Source organism: Belonocnema kinseyi, chromosome 3, assembly GCF_010883055.1.
Source record: "Belonocnema kinseyi isolate 2016_QV_RU_SX_M_011 chromosome 3, B_treatae_v1, whole genome shotgun sequence".
Taxonomy (NCBI): Eukaryota; Metazoa; Arthropoda; class Insecta; order Hymenoptera; family Cynipidae; genus Belonocnema; species Belonocnema kinseyi.
In genome coordinates this window covers 61,758,879-61,765,296 of record NC_046659.1, presented here as the reverse complement: position 1 = coordinate 61,765,296, position 6,418 = coordinate 61,758,879, and the positions used below count along the sequence as shown (strand labels likewise).

Sequence of the window (6,418 nt, the reverse complement as noted above, 5' to 3'; positions counted from 1 at the left end):
GTATTTTGACCCGCTGAACACGAATGTCGAGGGGGGGCTGTCCGCCCAAGTGGTCAAAAAAGTTATAAACAAATAATTGTTTAACTAATCAAAAAAGCATTTTTTGCGTATGAAAAAAATTTCATCGTATTTTTTGAGCTATTTTTGCCATTTTCGAGTTTCAATTACTCCCGATAGTATTGATATTTTTCCATTCTGCTTGCAAATATCGAAAGTTCAAATTAAGATCTATAATATACAATAACTCGATACTCCAAAAAATAATGTCGCGCATGTTTTTTTCGGCTCCGAAAAGCAGCGTTTGACAGCTCGCGAGCCAGCTTATTGAAATTGAATTAAGTACCTGTAGTGAGCCACAGACTTTCCGCTACGCGCAGCAACGCTGGCTCGTGAGCCGCCAAACGCTGCTTTTCAGAGCCGAAAAAACAAGCGCGACATAATTTTTTGGAGTTGGGAGTTATTGTATATTATAGATCTTAATTTGAACTTTCGATATCTGCAAGGATAATTGGAAAATATCAATCCTGTCGGGAGTAATTGAAGCTCGAAAATGGCGAAAATCGTTTTTTTCGAAAGTTTGACATTTTTTTCTTAAAAAACTAAGGGTCCTAAGAAAAAATCAGTAGAGTACTTTTCATCTTAAAATCGCTCAAGAAATGCAATGAAATTTTTTCATACGCAAACAAATTTTTTTGATTGCTTAAATAATTATTTGTTTATAACTTTTTTTTGAACATTCAGACTGAGAGCCTCCCTCTATATTCGTGTTCAGTGTATCAAAATACATTTTAAAAAAACACTTGTCACAGTCCATCTAAATTACAAAGGTAGCGGGACCCCCTCCCAGAAAACATGATTACAGAACAGATCGGTAACCGTTCTAGAACAAAAAAGAACGTGTTATACAAGAGGTTAGTAACAAGTTATGAACATGCGAGTAACTATGTCATCCAACATATGCTAGGAAAATTCTGTAACAGTTCTACAACGCTGTGACAACCAATCTATAACATTCCTATGACAATTCTATAACAGTTCTAGAACAGTTATTTATCAAATTTGAAACAGTGTTATGCACCCCTCACAGCAATAGGATATCCCGGGATATTCGAGTTGACCCATTTATGTCCCGGGTCATTCCAGGGATAACCCGTCGCAATATCCTACGAGACGGAAATTTTGATATCCCCATGGATATATTTTGATTCGGGATAGCGCGTACGCAGTCCCGACTAACAAAAATTATACGTCCGAGATATCCACATTCGGAATACTCGCAAGGGTCAGCTCGGCCATAGTGTTAGCGAAGTAATCTTTGTTCCTAATTTTGTTTTAGAACACACTTGTAACAGGGTTCTAGAACTTCGAAATAACACTGTTTCGGCACAGTTCTAAAATAAACTTGAAAAAAATATTAAAGGCGCGTCTGTGATCAGTTTGTTCTAGAACAATTCCATAGCAACTGTTACAGAACAGTGCTGTGAAATAGTTCGAGAACAGATCTGTCACAATTTTGTCACACTGTTTGAGTTAATAATGACCTTAGGGTTACATTTTAGGCCATCCGGAACATATGACCTAAGTACATATTTCAATGTAAGAATTTCCTTTCTTTCGATTGCTGGTGTCAAAAAGGGGCCTTTCCATTATTTTAAAAGTTGAAGTTGAAATAACCTTGAAGGTCATCCTCAAGGTCAACACTAAGGTCACCATCAGGTTCATTGTTAAAAGTTACTACGGGTATGAGCACTTCGAATTCTGATCTCTGAGTTTTGAATCTTCAGCGACTATCTCTCAGACTTTCGAGCTCTACTTTCTGAAAGAATATAAAGATTCTAAATTTTCAGTTACTTTCAAATATAATTTCTATCACTTTTTCTTAATACTCTTGAAAAGTTACATGCAGTTACATGCTTTTCAGATGATTAATTACTTTCTTGAATGTGGAAGATTGTGAATTTTAATTGACTTTCTGTCGTATCCAAGCTTACAACACTCAGGCACTGGAATTTTAAGCAACTTTCTTCCATGCAGGATTACACGGAAAAATGTATTCATAAAAAAGCAACGAGAAAGTAGCTAGGTCTCGGATATGAGAAAAATTCATCGGATAATAATGTATTTACATCAATAATCTGCGAACTTCGAGAAGGAGTTGAAAAAGTCGATATGAAAATTCTAAAACGATTCATCACTTTTTTTCGTCATAAATTACAAAAAACATTACGAGTGACTGAGAAAAGATTCTCAGACCACTCACGAGCTTGCCCGACGAATGTATGTGTGGCGTACGTTTTTTATAAAACCTATATTGTTTGGCCTTGACGGCTGTGTGTGCTTATGCACCCTTGGTTAATGTTTAGAAACTGGCGAGTTAGCACTCTGCCAAGGTTTCGAATCCTCTGAGTTGCAAATTTGTAAATTAATATAAATCCCTACCTAAACTACCTAAACTTGTACTCTACTACAAATAGGGCCGCATAAGATTTCGTCGGGCGAATAATTAAATTTTTTGTTTCCGATGTTAGCTTCGAAGCTGATTAGAACCGGATAGAAAACCATTTTCAAACTTACATGAAAACAGTCCCCTAATTTAAGTTCCAAAATAGTTCCAGATAGAGCCACATAATATTTCGCCGGGCGAATAATTCAATTTCTTGTTTCAGATAGTCGCTTCGAAACCGTATAGAACTGGATAGAAAACCATTTTCGATCTTTCGTCTGGAAAAAGTGACCGAGCACGCAGCTTCGTACAAAACCAAAACTCCGCATGTGCCGTACGTAAAGGCTCAAGTTGTAAATGGATCGAGTCCATCAAAGATATCCCAGCGAAGAAATGCGCAAGCGGTCAAATTCGGCATGACCTGCATGGCGTTTGCAGATTTCTCTTGTATCGACGGCCGAACGCTGGATAACTTTACAGCGAAACACTCCGTAAGCTCCTGCGTATTTCTTATCTGGGATATGATTCCTGAAAAATCCGCAAGTACATTTTTTAATATGTATTGTTCAAATAATCCATTTTTTCTTGCAAAATCAGAAAGAACATATGCGTTTTACCAAAAAGGTGTACTTTCATTAATGAAAATGTATTCATATGCTAAAGTTCTTAGTGGAAATGGTTTTTCTTGAATATATTCGTTCAACTCTGAGAGCACTTACTTATCGTTTTAGTTTGGACGGCACTGCAGCTATGGCAATCACGATGACACAGGTTCGATTCCCAAAGCAGGAAGCGAGGCTGCAGTGTTTTCAGAAAGCTTCGCTTCTGTCCCTTGGCATTATTCCTACAGTACAGTCGCCAATGATCCTGGCAGTTGATGCGACCATCAATAAAAAATATTAATAACAAACCTATTATATCAAATGAATATTATATTTATTTCTGCACCTCAGGCGGGTACTACTTATTCAGATGTTGCAAAATAATGTATAAAACTTATTTTTCATGATTACTTTAATATTTGCTCCTTATTTTTCACTAACTTTTATTCTCAGCTACCATGAAAAATATATCATTTTTATAAATTTATATTATTATAATTCATAATATGTATTGGTATTGAAACGGACGTATTTTCATTTTCTTATTTTAAAAAAATGTAAAGTGCGCAACATATAAAAAAATTGTTTTTTAAGTTTTTAATGCAACTTGTATCGTTTTTCCTTAAACTTAATTTGTTTATTTTCAATTTTATTTTTTACGATTTAAATAAAAAATACACATCCTAGCGTGAAATGGCTCGAAGAAAATTTTTAGATATAATTTAAGCGAAAAATTTTATTTGTTGAAATGTTATTGTAGCATATGTCGTTTTTCGAAAAAGTGATCTTTTTTTATTTTAAACGTATCCTGATAACAAAAGTTTATCACAAATTTGCAGATCTTTTTTTAATTAACATTTTTCCAAATATATATTTTTTTCAATGTCAATGTTATTTTTCACGATTAAAACAAATCTAGGCACTCAATCTGACTCTATCAAAAAATGATTAAGGGCATGTGACACAGCTAAATACCTATATTACCGACCTCACTTTATCAGTTCACTGAATGTTTTTTTGAACCTAAGAACTTTTTTTGTAAATAAAATATCGAGCTGAAACTTTGGAGAATGTATTAGAGTACAATAAAGTACGTTTAGATACTGAACTTTGGTAGGAACTTCACTGAAAATTATTTTATCTTTTTTCTGAACCTCAACATTTTTTGAAAGTTCGAACTTTTTTTATACATAAAATATCGGTCTCATACTTTGAAACATGCAAGAGCCGAAAGAAAACTACGTTAAAGTACAAAGCTTAATAATAAAAGATGTAAAAAAAATATTTCAACTATCAATTCCATCGGCATCAGCCGATGAGCACGAAGCTCTAGAGGGTTCGTATTTTCGTGTACAACTTTACCGGCTAATGTCGTTGGAATTGATAGTTGAAATATTTTTTTTAGATCTTTTATTATTAAGCTTTGTACTTTAACGTAGTTTTCTTTCGACCGATCTTTTATGTATAAAAGAAGTTCGAACGTTCAAAAAATGTCGAGGCTCAGAAAATAGATGAAATAATTTTCAGTGAAGTTCCTATCAAAATGCAGTACCTAAACGTACTTTATTGTACTTTAATACATTTTCAAAAGTTTCAGCTCGATACTTTATTTACAAAAAAAGTTCTTGGGTTCAAAAAAATATTCAGTGAGCTAATAAAGTGAAGTCGGTAATATAGGTATTTGGCTGTGTCACATGCACTTTATAAACAATTTGTCGATCTTTTTTGCGCACACAAATTTTGCCTATGTGTTTTCGTGTTGTGTCGCTTACCTAAAATTTAATTTTTCTATTTTTAATGCTGTTTTTACGGATAAAATAAAAACTACTCGCCCTATAAAAAAAATGAATAAGAAAACTTGTAGATATTTTTTGGGTGCACAATTTTGATCCATCCATCTTTTGTCGTATCTTGAATAGTTTGATCGCAAAATGCAATTTGTGATTTTTCATTATGTTCAAAATGTTTTTACTTTTTAAATGTTTATCCAAAATGGATGGCTAACGAACTAGACCTTCAGTTTTCGACACTAAAAGAGTGTACCAAGGACCAATCGACTAGATAAATTTTTCCAAAAGTAATCGGGTTCACAGACATAAAAAGACAGTTCATAAAAACCTGTTTTTCGGATTCAGAGGGCCTCAAAACGTGGTCATTGTAACATTGGCAGCTGCAAAGTTAGGCGTTAACGAGTTAATCGCCTATTACGACGCCTTTGGACGGCCCGAGAAATCCAGCCCCACTACTTTCTACGCATCTTTCCCTTTTGTATTTGCTCTAATCTGACTCGCTGCTGAACGCGGAGCGAGAAGATGAGTCTTGCTTCGATCGCTTCTATTGAAAAATTCGCCGCTAACCCGTAAGCTCCCTTTTCGCGCGGGACGGCACATATACTGCCCTATAATATGATGTCCAATTATTAACTGACATATTTTAAACTATTACTTATGGTTTACGCGATATTTATTAGTAATAATAACAATAACGGTCATTTTCATTTAGTGCGTTTCCAAGTGGCGGACATTTTACACGTTCCGTGTTGGTAGCTAGCGAGTCAAGGAACATTGTAGTCATAATGTTATATTTTTCCAACCCTAATGTTATTATCTTAGTACGTAAATATATTGCAGGGGCGAAAACCGTTTCACAATAAATATTTTTAATTTCTTTTGCAGAATGAAATTATGATAATTGGCAGAAAAATGCATCGACGATGGTTTAATCATGTAACTCCAAGGGGCAAATTTCTTACGCGTTTCTTTTTTAGTTCTTGTTTTTAATCGATATAATAATTCCTTCAATATACCTATAAATTGGAAAAAATATCCTTCTTATGCCGCGTATGCGAAATATATGGAAAAAATTTATTTATAAACACATGAGCCTTATTTCCTAAATACCGCATAAAATAAGATACACTCTCCGTGGTTATGTTAAAATCAATGAGCGAGATACAGTCGCTCATGTCTCTTTTCCCCCATATATAAAAAAAATACACATCTGTGCGTGTAACAAAATTTAAAAAAAAATATATTTTTAAGAATATATATAATTTTACACTTATTTTATTTTTAAAAGAAAATATATCAGTAATCGATGATTATGAATCATACGAAGATAGTTAAGTTTCATTTTGAGATTTTGCCTGATCTGGAAGAACATTTCGATCATGAAAAATCTTAATCGTTTGTGGTCTAAGTTTACTAACATGAACAATTTTGTGTTTTCCGTTGCCCAAATCTAATTCGACATTTAAATCGTCAAAAATTCGTCGTGTTTTGAGGTGTTGTACGAAAAAATAGCGAATCGAATCCACCTGTCCCAGTTGTGTTTACTGCAATAATTTTTTAAATATTGAATTAAAACGTGATGA

The 6,418-nt window shown here is 33.9% G+C and overlaps 1 pseudogene; it reads right to left on the bottom strand.

Annotated features, from left to right (window-relative positions):
- Positions 1-1,206: 1,206 nt before the first annotated feature.
- On the bottom strand, positions 1,207-1,349 carry LOC117170426 (annotated as a pseudogene).
- Positions 1,350-6,418: the final 5,069 nt, after the last annotated feature.